This window comes from Rattus norvegicus, chromosome X, assembly GCF_036323735.1.
Source record: "Rattus norvegicus strain BN/NHsdMcwi chromosome X, GRCr8, whole genome shotgun sequence".
In the NCBI taxonomy this organism is placed as follows: domain Eukaryota; kingdom Metazoa; phylum Chordata; class Mammalia; order Rodentia; family Muridae; genus Rattus; species Rattus norvegicus.
Window position 1 is genome coordinate 71,196,779 of NC_086039.1, and position 16,139 is coordinate 71,212,917.

The 16,139-nt window shown below is 44.2% G+C and overlaps 1 protein-coding gene across 13 annotated transcripts in view; it reads left to right on the forward strand.

Annotated features, from left to right (window-relative positions):
- Nhsl2 (NHS-like 2) overlaps nt 1-16,139 on the forward strand; it is a 239,488-nt gene that overhangs the window by 186,839 nt on the left and 36,510 nt on the right. For 3 of the 13 annotated variants that reach the window (XM_063280445.1, XM_063280448.1, XM_039100215.2), the window contains exon 1: nt 8,041-11,930. The exons of the other annotated variants lie outside the window; for them this stretch is intronic. The gene's annotated coding sequence lies outside the window, so the exon portion shown is untranslated. Of the gene's footprint in view, nt 1-8,040; nt 11,931-16,139 lie in introns of those variants that run through there. 13 annotated transcript variants of the gene reach the window in all.

The following is a 16,139-nucleotide window of genomic DNA, read 5'->3' on the forward strand; positions in this document are numbered from 1 at the left end:
ATGAGCATTATGGGCCATACTGGCAGAAGCCACTTCTCCACCAACATGAGGTTGCAGGCATTTTCTGGAACACTTGAGCTAGGGAAGAGGGGGACCAGGTTTTTTTTTAAGAGATCAGACTGGTTCATGGAAAGCAGAGGAGATGAGCAGAAGGCTAGCTCCTGATAATTCCTGCCTAGGAAAATTTTTTTTCATCAAAGCATCCTTTTGCTCCAGGTGGCAGTGGTCCCTCCGGTCACAATTTAGAGGCTGCTCAAAAAAAGGCTTTCCTGGAAAATGTGCTTCAGTTGATTCTGCCTTAGGTGAGAGCACTCTGATCAATAAGGACCACTGAGGCACTCAGGGAGCTGTTTCAGGGTGTCTACCCAGTGTTTCCTAATGCGGGTACAATTGCAATTTGGATTTCTCATTGTACAAGACTGTGCTATGCTCTGCATGCCATGGTAGCAAGAGAAAGATGGACAACATCCCGGAAGCCCAAGAGCATCATGGTCACTTAAACTCTACTAGGTGCTCCATAACATGAATCCTGGGTGTTCTTTTCTAAAAAACATTTTGTTTGTTTGTTCGTTTGTTTTGTTTTGTTTTTTTAAGACAGGGTTTCTCTGTGTAGCCCTGGCTTTTCTGGAAACTCACTCTGTAGACCGGGCTAGACAATTCATCTGTTTTATATGTATGGGTGTTTTGCCTGCATGTATGTATGCACTACATGCATGCCTGGTACCCTCTTGGGTTAGAAGAGGGTGTCTGATTCTTTGAACTGGAGTTGCAGATGGTAGTAAGTCACCATACAGGCAGTGGGGATTGAACTCTGGTTCTCTGCAAGAGCAATGAACCATCTCTTAAGCTCCACAGGGCTTTCTAATTGGGCCAGTGGAGGCAAGTAAAGTCACTGAAGCAAGACTGGAACCAGAGAGTACGAAGTCCAGTGAAAATGCCCACCTGCGTTCTGTGCTGAGCAGGCAATGTATTGTGCTGCTCCGGGCTCCGGTATCTTGTGGCAGAGGATCTACACAGAGAGTGGCACGTTCACCATGATGGACATAGGCTATATGGCATTTGTTCAAGGAAGTACTAATCGCCAATCATAGCTATGGTTAGAGTCCTTGTTGCACGGATGTGCTCAGCTGGATGACCACAAACCTCTAATTGGAATTTAGTCTGTTTTCCAAGCAGTGTGTTATAGTAGCCTTAGCAGTATCTAAGACTTTCGCCTCTAAAGAAACCACAGATACGCTTCTGTGTCACTGAAGCTGCTGCAGATATCTTGAAACTTTATTCCAGTCAATTAATACTTCTAAATCATGGCAGTTATCAGAGCCATTGCTAAATCCTGTTACTTACTGTGTTGACAATGAAGCATTGGTTACCTACCTCGAATTAAAAGTCTGTGTGGATAACCTTAAATCCAGCTGACTTCCTTTGCCATCCTGTGTGCTTTATGCTTGTGAAAACATTTTGAGAAAGGGTCTATAGCTATTATCAGATTTCCAAAGGAACCCAAGCCATAAGGATATTAAGAGATCAGGGCTGGAGAGATGGCTCAGAGGTTAAAGCACTGGCTGCTCTTCCACGGGACTTGATTTGGTTCCCAGCACCCACATGGTGGCTCACAACTGTATGTAACCCCAATTACAGAAGGATCTGATGAACTCTTCTGGCCTCAGAAACCAGGCTCACACGAAATTAAGAGCACTGGCTGCTATTCTTGAGGACCCGGGTTCAATTCCCAGCATCCACATAGTAGCTTACAACCATCTATAATAATTTCAGTTCCAGGGTATCTGACACTCTCTTCTGACCTCCAGGTACACATTTAGTGTATACACATACACACAGACAAAACACCCACATACACAAAATGTTTAAAAAATAAAAATATTAAGAAATTGTATTAGAGGCTTAATAGGAAAGCAGCTGATTGGGGTCAGTGGGGATGGCCTTGAATGAAAAAATAGGAAATGGTTCTTGAATTCTATAGTTACCAAGGTGGTTACTGAGGGCTTCTGGCCAAGGGGTTGCCCGAAATGTTTGTGAAGTCTGTCTCCAGCGTCTAGACAACATTAACAACAGAGACTTGAGTTGAAGAACAGGGGCCATGAACGAGGGTTCTGCCTTCAGTATGTTGAATTTGAAAGTAAAAACTTAGATACTCAGGTGAAGACGTCTCCCTGGCTCTGGGAAATGCAAGCGGGCAGGCTGGGAGTGCAGCCATGGCAACGGGAGGATTTGGGAGTCGCCCTTCATTTGAGTTGATCAAGCAAGCACTGGAGTAATTGAAGTCGTCAACAGAGAAAGGACAGTGATAGAAACGAGGCCAAGACAAGGGATTGGTTTCTCCAGGGACCAGATTTCCAAACAGATTTGTATGCAGGAGGTTTGCTAGTAATTGATTGCTTTTTGAAGTGGGAGGGAATTGGAAGAATTGTTTGTTTCTGTTTTATTTTGAGCAAGGGCCTTACTACGTAACCCTGGCTGGCCTGGTGCTTACTATGTAGCTCAGGTTGGTCTTGTACTCACTGAAATCTCCCAGCTCGACCTCTTGTGCAACTTGTTGGGGACTGCTTTGTAGAACAGTCGCTTTAGTGAATGACAGTGGCAGGAGTCAGAGACAAGAGTCAAACTCTTTCAAACTTGCATGAGAGACCTCAGTCCAGTCAGTGGTCCTCACAGAAACCAGACAGCTAGGCCTTCCCTTTTTTTTTTTCTTTTTTTTTTTTCGGGGCTGGGGACCAAACCCAGGACCTTGTGCTTCCTAGGTAAGCGCTCTACCACTGAGCCAAATCCCCAACCCCTACCTTTATTGTCTTAATAAGGTATTGTCTTGTCTCCATTCTGGGTGCAGACAAGGGGGAGTTACCTTGGACAGGCTCAAATGTGAGCTGTCAATCAGCACCCTGCTAGCTTAGGGATGGGTGCCTTGGTTCTGTATCAGGTCTAGGCAGCAGTTCAAAGTCTTCAGTGATGCAAAAAAATGCAACTCCCTTACCCAGGCCTCTGGGTGAGCCTCATGCAACCTTCCAGAGTAGTTATGTACTCTGTATGACCAAAGAGCCTGGTTATGAAAGGAATTAGAATTCTCGGTAACTATAGTTCTTGGTCCTTGGTATTTCCTCCAGTGGCTCCCGTTTAGAACCAAGCTACACAGCATGGCTTCAGGAAATTGGAGGGAATGGAGCCAATGCCATCCTCAGCACAGTCTGTGCTTAAGAGGTTACCAAACTAAGCAAGTCGGTGCCACAGAAGCTGGTTCTGTGGTCTCCGTGTTCCTTCCTTTCTTTTGGGGTGACCCATATCTCAGAGAGAGGGGGGTCACCATATTGAGGTTACAGCCCTGTTCTGAGGCCTGCAGGTTGCCTGGGAAACCTGATATTGTTAGAGCAGCCAAGAAAAAGGAGACGGAGCTTCATTTTAAAAGACAGAAATCAAAAAAGTTGGCTTTTGATTTTGACTTTCATGTGCTCATACCAACTGACAAGGCACAAATTCTTCTCAACACTTGAAGTTTAGAGTAGATGCAGAAAAAATGGAATACACAGCGGGGCGGGGAGGAGAGAGGGAGAGAGTTTGGCATTTGGAAATTGATAGGCTAAAAGGCCAAGTATAACCTGACCATCGTTTCTCACTGTACACAGATTTTTACATAATTTTAATGGCCATGAGTTTTGGTACATGCCTACAATCCTAGAACTTGGGAGGCTGAGACAGAAAGATCTCAAGTTCAACGGCAGCCTAGACTACATAGTGACAGTCAGTCTCCCCCACCCCCAAATGAATGTCTGAAATGTATTTCAATGGAAGAATGTGTGCCCCACATGTTAGATTTGATCCACAGCACCAAAAGAATCGGTTTGCCAATGTATTTGTTTTCTTTGACTCTTTTGAGTCACTCTGTAGCCCAGGTTGACCCTGGACTCGTATCATTCCTTCTGCTTCAGCCTCCTGGGTGCTGGGATTACAGACTCAAGCCAACACACCAGGCTACCAATATGTTGTTTGGTTTTGGTTTTGGTTTTAAATATAATGTGGCTGTAATGGAGGCATCAGCTGGAGCTGAGGAGTGCTGTCCCCTTCCGGGTGGGCAGGCTGGACTGTAAGCAAGCAAGATGTGCTCTGAGGGAGGAGGAGTAGCAACGCGCTTGAAGTTAGCCAGATGAGAAGTAATAGGGCTTTGACTGGGGGAGGCGCCAAGGAGTGGAGGAAAGAAGAGATAGACAGTTTAGAAGACCACACCAACTGGTTTTGGTGACTCCTCAGAGTAGCAGGGGAAATCTGCGCACCCAGGCACATGGATACTCCCTGTGGTCCCAACCACAAATTAGCTGTTGTGTTTCAGGGTTCTGTGACACTGACAGCCCTTACCCATCCATTAACTCACCAGAGATCACCCATCTACTGTCTAAACAGCAGGCTTTTGTCATACACATTAGGCACCAGTCAGAGAGAAACCCAGTTCCACACCTACCCTGTGAAGTACATACTTAGACACACCTCAGATAGCTTTGGATAACGTAATACTTTATGCCTTAGTCTACATCCTTACCATGTGAGGTAACTGAGGCCCATCATGTCAATATGATTTCCCCACAGTCTCATAGATAAATAAGTGACAGAGTAAGGATTTGAACCTGTGAAGGATGCTGCAGAGCAGAGGGGCTTGCCCACCACACAGTCCCTGTTGGCTACTCTATGCCAATTGTAGCAGACTAACAGCATGTGCGAGCCACACACCGCTTCTACGCCCAAAGCCTTTTAGTGAGTCTTTTGGTGGTCCTGCAAATTCAGGGGACCTACATACAACCAGATATGGAGGGAAAACACACTGAGCCTAGGTTACCAGCAGTGCAGGCCATGAAGCAGCCAGTTTGGTCATATGGCATCTCATTCCTGCCCTGAATCAGCCCTTCCAGTAACTTTCACTTATGCTAGGCATCACATCTAAGGTCCTGACCAATGGTCTATAAGACCTCATGGCAATATGGCTCTTGTCCATGTCTGCAATATTTTCTTTTAGTTTTATTTATTTATTATATATGAGTACACTGTTGTTGTCTTCAGACACACCAGAAGAGGGCATCAGATCCCATTACAGGTGGTTGTGAACCACATGTGGTTGCTGGGAATTGAACTCGGGCCCTCTGGAAGAGCAATCAGTGCGCTTAACTACTGAACCATCTCTCCAGCCCTGCAATATCTTTTTTAAAAACGATACCTCCCCTCAGTCACGCTCCAAAGATACATTGACCCCTATACTCATTCTCTCCCACTCTGAAGCCTTTGTACTTGCTGTTTCCCTGTCCAGACATGCTATTTTTACAACTCTTTTGTGTGGCTGCTTTCTTGTTGTACGACATATTTCTTTTGCTCAACTATGAACTCCATCTCCTTCACTGTTGCATCCCGTCTCTATGTGACCAATGCACAGAAGAAATCCCATAAGCACTTGTTCAATGAGTGAAGAACTTATTATCACCACACCAACTATATCTTAGGCCCTTTACAAATATTATTTTAATGTTTGAAAACATCCCTATAAGTTAGGTGTGATTAACTCCATTATGTAGATGGACCACTGAGAAGTGATGTGACTTAGGCTGGCTTCCCTATAATGCATCACTCCAAAGTGAGCATTCAAACATGGTCTTTAAACAAAGAAAAAGAAAAGAAAAAAGTTTTTTTTCAGATTTATTTCTTTTATGTGTATGAGTATGTGTGCACCAAGTGTGTTCCAGGAGTTCAGGAGAAGGTTTCAGATCCCCTGGAACCGAAGTTACAGAAAGCTGTGAACCACGATGTAGGTGCTAGAAACTGAACCCAGGTCTTCTGAAACAAGTGCTTTTTAACTGCTGAACCATCTCTCAAGCCCCATTAAGTGGAAGCTTAATTGAGAATATTATGGGCTCTTTCTTCCCCATACCATGTCAGTTGATGGACTTGAACTTCCTCAGGAAGGAACTGAAGCAATTCTGGTGGTCACTAGCCGAAGTTGTTTAACCACCCTGGTGGTTCTATGTTTACATTCTTGTTAATAATAACCCCAGAAGTACCTCATAAAGCAAAACAGAATTCCCCACCCACTCAAGTGAAAAGGAGCCCCATTCTAGTGGGAAATGTAACTCAAACCACAGGGCTGAGCGTCTTTTGGACGATGCTAGAAATGGACTTCCCAGTGGCCCTGAAATGTTTCTCTTCCAACTTCTAATTTGCCTAGCTCCTTGCACCTCAGAGTAAGATATGACAATTTGGGAGGACATGCAGAATGCAGAACCTCTGTGTGCCCCCCTTTCCTACCTACTGAACCCCAGCCCACTTTTCAGCAAGATTCCTGGGGACTTAGGGATTCCTAAGCACAAAAACGTCTTGGGACACAGTGTCCTAGAGGGCAGCCTCTGAGTAATTAACTCCCCAAGGGCAGGGAGGAATCTTGACACTGCTTGCCCAAGACCTCTGTGCAGGCCTATCCCAGCTAGTATTGCTTGCTAAATCTGACCACTCATAGTCATCCACAGATGGAATAATTTACTATGCACACTCTGTAGCTCTGCCCCTTTCTGTCACCCCTCTTGGCCTATGGTTCCCATGAGGGAGGTCCAGCAATGTGGTGTTTGTATATGTAAGCCACAGACTTTACAAAGACCTTGAGTGGGCTTGTCTCTCCTCCTCCTCTTCTATCCTCACACCACAAAAGCTCCCAAGAAGGAAGTTCTAAGGTATCAACACTGTTGCTTTCCTTGTGGCCTCAGCTTACCTGGATACCACTTCTCAATGTCCCTTGGAAATTCCAGTCCTTCCCAAGGTGCAGAAGGTGTTGACAAGTGCTGGCTACCAAGCCCTCACTGCACACAGCACCAAAATAAACCCCCGTTGATATGGAAACGGGTCAAATTATTTTAAGAAAAAATTGCTCCTTCATTAAGTCGTGTTGTTATAGAAACCAGAATTAGGAAAGTAACTTGGCCTCGGAGGTTAGGTGCAATGTTTGAGGACAGGGACTTTTCCAAATAGTGGAAAACGATTTGGGAACACATTTGCCTAGCTTTTCTCTGTATGCCAGGAATGAGGATGAAGGTCAGTTTAGCATCCCGTTGCCCCATCTAGATAGGTCACTCGGCAGGACCTTGCCAGTGGGATACACCAAGGCATAAAGCATCCTGTAACTGGAGCTAACTGAAGGGATGTCCAGCACCACGCAGTGTGCAGATTAGCACCCCCTACTCAGCAGCAAATTGAAGCTTCCAACTTCCTGGAATTAGAGGCAACTAGGAGTTTAGAGATAGCTCAGTGGTTAAGAGCACTGGCTGCTCTTCCAGAGGTCCTGAGTTCAAATTGCAGCAATCACATGGTGGCTCACAACCATCTGTCATGGAATCTGATGCCCTCTTCTGGTGTGTCTGAGGACAGCAATGCTATACTCATATACGTAAAATAAATCTTTTTTTTAAAAGCACTTTTAAAAAAAGAAGAAGACAACTAGACCTGAAAAAAAATAGCAATACCTGGTTTTTACTGTCTTTTTTTTTTTAAGACAGGATCTCACTTTGTATCTTTAGCTAGCCTGGAGCTCACTCTGTAGACCAGGCTGGCCTCAAACTCACAGAGATCTACCTGCCTCTGCCTCCTGAGTGCTAGAAAAATGTATATGCTGTCACACTGACTATAAATGTAATTTTAAAAAGGTTTTGTAGAAGGAAACCTAACTGAGCCTGGTGTCGTACCGCATGGCTATAATCTCACCACTCAGGAGGCTGAGGCAGAAGGATCAGAACTTGTAGGTAGCTAGACTACAGAGTGGGCTCTGTCTTGGTCTCAAATATATTGTTTTAAAATGAGCGGGGAGTCTGGTGTTGGGGTGCTTACCTAACAAGTGCAAGGCCATGGGTTCTACCTCTGGTATCACTGCTCTGAACAGTTGAAACCTTATCTGTTTTTTTTCACAAGGCTTTTAAGATATATATATATATATATATATATATATATATATATATATATATATATCCATGAGTAAAAGATTCTCAAGGAGCTTTTAGAATTCATTTTAGCTAATAAATAAAAACATAAAAATTGCACATATCAGTGGGGTAATGTTTCCATGAATGTATATATCAGATGATGTTTAAGTCAGATTAACAGCTCTTCAATTGCATATCTTGAAACTGTATCTGCCTCTGCAGAGCAGGTTGGGAAATTAACTGCTGGAGGGACCTGAATTTCAACATGGATCTATTGTTTACCAACTGTGACCTGTGCAATTGATAGAGTCTCTCTCAGTCTCCTTTTCGCAGTGAAAATGTGTTGTGGGAATTAGAGATAATGTATGCACAGGGTTTGTCTGGTACCAGACATATAATAGAGACCCAGTAAATGCTTTTGGAGGCTTGCCTGGGGAGCTTTTTAAAACAGTTCATGTTGAGCACAACCCGGAGCAAGTAAGTCAAACGTGAAGCTCTGAATTGGTATTTGAATGTCCCTGGATGGTTCTAAAGTTCAAGCAGGGTTGAGAACCCATACCTTCAGGCAGGTATATGACTATCCTGGGCTCGCCTTTGGGCAGAAAGATAAACAGGCCAATAGAGAAAACAGTATCGAATACTTAAGCACACAAAAGTCGACACTTGTGGATCAGACTGTAGGGTTCCAGAGGTGACGATTATGTCCCCTCCCCTCAGGAGGGTCTTAAGCAGTAGAAAGGACAACTGTTAGCAAGCAACCATGGTATTTATGGCCAAGGCTGCATGCAGTCAAGGTGCTGGGTGTGTGAGCAGGACATCTAGTAGTAAACTCCATGAAAAGCTAGCTGTAAGAATTATAGGACTAAGCACGGTGGCACACACCTGTCATCTCAGTGCTAGGGAGGTTGAAGGCTAGAAGATCAGGGGACTGAGGGCCAGTCTGGGCTATATAGCAAGACCCTTTCTGGGGAAAGGTGAGAGAGAAGGAAAAATTGTAAGAGCCATTTCATTTTAGTGGCCAGGTAAGGGCTGCAGGGACAGTCATATTCTGTCTTCCTTAGAGGATGGAGTGGATATTTTCAAAAACAGCTGAAGTGGAATTCATGCACTTGTTCATCCCACATGCGTTTACTGAGCATCTCATATGTGCCTCAGACTATGGCAAGGTTGGCAACCAAGACAGATGAGGCCCCCGGCCTGGTTTCGCAAGCAGTTTAATAATGAAATCAATAAACGAGAAAAGTTTGAAATTGTGGTAAGTACTGTGAAGAAAAGCATAGTGACACATACGGCTAGAGTGATTAGGATGGGGACACAGCATCACAGAAAGCCTTCCTGACGGTTCTCTCTGAGCACATTCAAGTGGTGCTTCTGGCAGAGTGGATGGCGATGCAAGAGGATTTTAACATTGGAAATTGGCCTGGCATATTTGAGGGGCAGCAAGAAGGCCTCTCTGATGAGAAAGCTATAAGCGAAGAGAATAATGAGCAGACTGGAGGCAGGGAGCATGGAGAGGCCAGCTAGCTCAGCCCATGGCTCATGCTAAGAACTTGATTTTAGCACATAGTGTGGTCAGAAAGAGTGGGGAGAGCAATGGGATGTGATTTGCCTCTTTTCTTTACTAACAGCTTGAACTAGATTTCTCTTGCCATACAAGTCACCTATCGAAAGCATACAGTCCAATAGTCTCGGCATAGCAGTCCCAGGTATGTGCAAATACCACCACATTTGAGACAAGGACTTTTTATTATCCCCAAAAAGACATATTTCGCTCACAAGCAGTAACTTTCTCCTTTTACCAACCACTCCATCCATCCCTACCATAAGACAACCACCTATCTCTTTTCAAGCTCTATGGATTTGCCTCTTCTGGACACTTCGTATAAACAAAATCATACAATGTGGGACCTTTTGTGACAGACTTCTCTATTTAGCATGATGTTTTCCAGGTTCCCACATGTTACGCCATAGCGAAGCAGTTGTTTCTTTTCATGACTGAATAATGTCCAAATGTTCTTCTTTTTCTACTATCATTTGATGAACATGTGGGTGGTGTGTTCATTACTTTTCTGTTGCTGTGATAAAACACTATGACCAAGGCAACTTCCGGAAGAAAGAGTTTATTTGGGCTTACAGTTGCTGAGGGTTAAAGTGCATGATGTTGAGTGGAAGAAGCAGGCATTGCAAGTCAAAGCCAGTGACATACTTCCTCGAGCAAGGTCACACCTCCTGAACCTCTCACCTGTCATCAATTGGGAGCCAAGTATTAAAATGCCTAAGACTTTGGGGAGACATCTCATTCACGCCACCTCAGGGGGTGTCAGCTTTCTGTTTAGTCATTTGAGGAATTACCAGGCTGTTACAGGCCATTGTGGCTACACCATTTTCCTCCCCAACATAGTTATCAGCAGTTTCCTGATGCTGGCCATTCTACTGGGTATGAAGTGGTTCCCATTGTTTAGTTTGTATTCCCGTGTGAGTTTGGGCTTCTTGTCCTGTGTTTATTGGTCTTTTGAAACAAGGTTTTGCTTTGTAGCCCAGAGTGGCCCGGTGCTCCTCGTATGCACCCAGGCTGACCTCAAACTGAGCTTCCAGCCCTTGCAAGGCCAGCACTGGGATTGCAGATTTGCATCACCATACCCAACTGTTATTTGCCTTTATTCTTTTTTATTTATGTTTATGGGTGTTTTGCCTGCCTCTATATCTGTGTACCACATGAATCCAGTGCCAGAAGAGGACATTGGATCCCCTGGACTGGAGTTACAGATGGTTGTGAGCCATCATGAGGGTACTCACAATAGAATCCAGGTCTTCTGGAGGAGCAGCCAGTGCTCTTAACTACTGAAACATCTCTCCAGCTCTTCCTTTTTATTACTGAGTTGTCAGAGCATACAGTACTCGAGTTACAAATTCCTTATCAATTATATGATTGGCAAGTATTTTCTTCATTTTTTGAGTTAATCTTTTTCTTTTTCCCTCTTTTTGTTATTTGAGAATTTCATACATAACACATTTTGATCAATTCCAGCCCTCGTTTTCCCTCCAGTTCCTTCCCTACCTCCCCCACCACTTTTCCTCCCATAAATGTGGGGGCACATAAATGTGCTCCTTCCTTAAACCCACTGAGACCACTTAGTTCAGCCAGTTTGTCTGTGGGCGTAGGACCATCCACTGCAGCCTGGGCAGCCTATCAGGACCTGCATCTAAAGTAAGTTGCCTGTCCCTTCAGTAGCAGCCATAATTACCTGTAGTTCCTCAGCTAGGGGTGGGACCTCATGAGCTCCTCCTCCCCCACCCATGCTGGAATTTTGGTTGCCTTGATCTTGTGCCAGAGCCCTTTCATTTTCTTCATGGTAAACTTTGAAATTCAAAAGGTTGTAACCTCGATGAACTCCAGTGTTATCTATTGTTCCCTTTGCCGTGCTTGCTTGCTTTTGGTGTCATATCAGATAATCCACAGCCTCTTCCTAAGTGAACTGCAAGAAGAAAATTTCTTTGATGGTGGTGCAAGGAAAAGATAGGAGGCGGAGCTACAAGGGAACAAGACAAGAAACAGGAGCGGAGAAGAGCACTTGGTCCACAGCTTTCTTACTTCTCAGAGAACTCTATGCATAGCATCTGATTCCTGGCTGAGGGCAGAGCACTGAACCCTTTGAGGTGATCTGGACCCAGGCACACTGCTGAACTAGCCTCGTTTTCTTGCAATACTTTTATATACATGTCACTTCCTTCTTCTTTCCTGCTTTGAACCCTGTTGGGCAACTCAGACATTTGAAAAGAAAGACACAGTCCCCTGGCTGGGTCAGAAGGTAATCTGGGTGGCCTCCAGTGGCTGGAGAGGAGTCTCTCAGGTTCACTCAGTGTAGAACCTGAGAAAAAGCCCTTCTTCTTTCCGGACATCAGTTTCTACATCTGATGCGTCAGGGAGCTGGATAAGGTTTCTGACACGCTTCTGAGCCTTCGCTTCTCGGTTTTCACAAGGTAACGAAGCCATACATATTTATCATGGTAGCAAGGGAGAGCCTATACTAACCACCAAGTAATGTTTACAGTATGATCGCATCTTTGTTTGACAAAGATTCTTTCTTTCAGAAAGAATACCCAAGGTATCGACAGTGCTTGCCTCCCCTGTCAGATTAGGATTTTCCTCGTTCAGTCTGTTTGCTCTGATCTCTAATTGTGATAAACTTGTTTTTTGAAAGAAAAAGAAAAAGCATGACAGATAAAAGTTGACAAATTTGTAGAGAAGTTGTCTAGAAACTATTAGCAGGCAAGGGAAGTGGGAAGGTGGCAGTGACTTATCTTGTCTGTCAGTGGTAGAGACCTGCTCACCCCACAAACCTCCCTCCATGCCCAGTCAGCTGGGAGGCTGGAATTAGTGCAGGATGGCTGTTGCAGGGATCAACTGGGATCCTCATCTCTGGAAAGTGGGTGGGCCAAGGAACTGTGGTAAACTCAGTGCTGTCAAAACAAACCCCCTTCCCAATGCCTTCTCAATCCAGGGAAGGGGCAGGCCTGTGGTGCTAAGCTGAAAGCTCTCCGAGTTGATAGGGGTGAGGTCGCTGGTGGAGAAGGAAGTATGACATTAGATAAAGCAATCCTCAAAGCGGTTAGATAATAAAATGCCTTCTTTTGGCTACTCTTCTCTCAGGAGAGGGTAATCATTTATCCCTGAGGTGAGATCTGAGTGGCTCATCAAAGCACCCACTACCTAGCAGCGGTGACCTCTATGAAGGTAGACGTTAGGAGAGCATTTGCTTGCTTGCTTTTTCTCCTTCCTTTTCATCTTCCCTTCCTTTCTTTCTTGTGCATATGTGTGCTGAGAACTGAACCTAGATCCTCACACATACTAGGCAAGCTCTCTACTACTAAGCTACAACCACATCTAAGGGATTTCAAAAAATGAAAAGAAAAATAAATTAACTGTAATGAGTCCTGACTGCATCTATCACTGAGCACTGATCTCTACCAGACTCATGTCCTTGGGTAATGATCCTTGCTGGTCCGCCTGGGCAGGTCCTTAGTATAGGTGCTTCCCAGGATCCAGGCACTACTTTGAGCCCTATGATCCTTTAATTTCTCTGAAAGTTATCATTGAGGGAACCTAAGCTCAGGGAGTCCACACGGCTCGGTTAGGTGGAAGTAGTCTCAAAGCTAGGTGAGTCCAGCTCCAAGGTGCACAGCCGCCCTGGAATATAACTGTCCAGACTTGCCAACCATTGTTTCTTGGTCAAATGGACAAATCTCTGTTCTTGTTAGTGCTGAACCAGTTAGTTCCCCGTGTTCACCAATCAACGTTTGCTGAGCTGGGCTCACACAGCCGAACCCGGAGCTGATCTTGACTTCGTAAAGTCCTCCCTTTTCCTCAATACTGTTTCCTTTGTAATGACAGCTTTTTTTCCTGCCATGAACAAGCCTGAATTTCCTCAAGTTTGGGGGACCCGAGGAGGCTGTAGGCAGTCCAGCTGAGTTAATCTTGAGTTAATCTTATTAGCCTGTGAGATCAATTGGCTGCAGGCACCAGGCAAGTGACAGCACGGGCATTAATTCAGCAGCAGTTGGAACAGCCTCACAGCGAGGGACTGATTTATCAATCCCTTTAATGGATGGGATCACATTTAGCTAATTGTGTCTGAGGCTGGCACGAGTAAGATGACCTCCTTGTGATATGGGTCTCCTGCAAGGATGAGGGAATGAGAGAAGAGGCTGGGTGGCAAGTCATGCCATCTTCCTGACCACTCCTGTTTGGGTTCCAGATATCTCTGAGCTATGTGTTACTGTCTCGAAGGGAGCATAACACAGGGCAGTGGCTATCAAAGCGTAGTCTTTGTACCAACAGTATCGGCATCCCTTAGGAATCTGTTAGGCATGCAGATTTCTGGGTCCCATCCCTCACCCTCAGCTGGAGTATCTGAAAGTGATGCTAAATATTTTTTAAAAGAATTATTTATTTCACGTATATGAGTACACTGTATCTGTCAGACACATCAGAAGAGAGCATCAGACCCCATTACAAAGATGGTCGTGAGCCACCATGTGGTTGCTGGGAATTGAACTCAGGACCTCTGGAAGAGCGGTCAGTGCTCTTAACCACTGAGCCATCTCTCCCAGCCCCTAAATATTTTTTTAATTTCCCCAAAGAGTTGTGAATACAAACTCTGGTACCAGGCAGCCTAGGTTATATCTGTATGACCTTGGACAAGCTCTGTGACCTCTCAGTGTCTTTCAATTTCTTCATCTGTAACATGAGGGAAATAATGTCATCTGCTTCACAGGATATATATATATATATATATATATATATATATATATTATATATATATACACATATACATATATATACATATACATATATATATATTCCTTCAGCATGACAGTGATTCTGAGTGGATCATAAAGTCAATATGATTTGCTAAGTAAAATTCTCTTGTTACTGTGGTGGGACTTATGTATAAATGTGTGTGTAAATGGACAAGACGAACTTTCTACTTTCTGGAGTGCTTTCTTTCTACAGTTACAAGCTTTTGAAATATGGTTAGGAATAATATGTCTTTATAATCTAGTGAGTATGCTCTGGCGAAGTAGAAAACATAGTACTTCATGAATAAGTAATGGGCAGAGTGGAAATCAGTACTACTGTTGAAGACTTAGGGTGGTCCGACTGCTAGTCATGGATCTCACGCCCACCCAGGGGCATGAGAGTGAGTCTGTAAGCCTCAGATGACATTGCAGTAGAATCAAACTCAAGGTTACAAAAGTTTCAAAGGAGAAAGGTATGAACACATGTCTGTTGCACCAGAGGAAGCTTAACCACAGTATTGAGTATGGCTGGCCCAGGGAGATCAGGAATGGATTCGAGACTGAGGGGTGGACACAGCAGAGAGGGAAAGAGTCCATGTAAGATGCAGAGAGGTCTTGGAAGCTGTCCAAGTTAATTGATTGCTGTGGAGATGTCTGAATTACCTGGGAGAGTCAAGTAGATTTTAGTTTTCAAAGGTATCCAGCTGGTCAGTGGACTCTCTACTCATTGCCATCTCTATCCTGATTGGGCTGTGAAATCTGATACAGGGCTGGGAGAACTGATTGCAAGACCAAGTTACAGCTCAGGTGATTGAGATAGGGGTACGGAAGCGGGGTGAGGCTTGAAGCTCTGACCACATCGGCTACTTCCAGCTCCACCTATCCCTTTTTAAAACTATGGTGCCCAGAATCTAGATTCTAGTAAGAGTTTAGTACGGTGCTTGCCTCTAAAGTATATTTCTTTGCATCCCAATAAACACTTTAATTCTTGATGGGCCCGATGCCTATTCATGTAGGGTCACGGCCTGGGCTTTACTGAGATGCACTTGGATTTTTGCAATGTGTTACATCTTCCTATCCTGTCTTGATGTTTCAGTACGGTATTGTGGTACACTTCTGCTTTGTAAGGCTTGTTGGTCAGATGTGCTTTTTATTTGTTTTTGTTTTAGAACAGCTTTATTGAGACAAAGCATGAACACACCATAAAATCCACCCATTTCCAGTTGTGCAATTCAGCAGGTTTATACTACAGTAGAGTAACATCAGAGAGTACGCGGCAATCACTATCATTATCAATTTTAGAGCATCACCCTAATGTTTCTATTCTCCGGGTCACTCACCATTTCCTCGCAAGCACCTCTCCAGCCTTAGGCAAGCATTGATATATGCTTTGATTTTAGGAATTTACTCGTTATGGATAACATAAAATGGGATCGTTCATAATGTGGCCTTTTGCATCCAAATTCTTTCACAGAGCTTGATGTTTTTCAAGGTCTGTCCATATTGTGTCATTGTATCCATGTGTCAGTACTTCTGTTTCGCTGTATGATTGGTTGGTTTATCTACTGGGCAGTTTGAAGATTTGCATTGTTCCACTAGGGGACTAGGATAACTAGTTCAGCTATGAACATTGATGTTTAAGTTTTCATGAGGACATATGTTTTCATTCTCTTGGGTATATTCCTAGTAGCAAAAATGTTGCATCATGCAACAACTCTGTGTTCGACATTTTGGGAGACTGCAAGGCTGTTTTCCAAAGTGGATTCATCAGCAGTCGATGAGGGGACTAGATTCTCCACACTCTACCCAACATGTATCTATTTTGTTGTTGTTCTTGTTGTTATAGCTCTCCTAGTGGATGTGAAGTAGTACTTTTTACTTCTGTTTCCT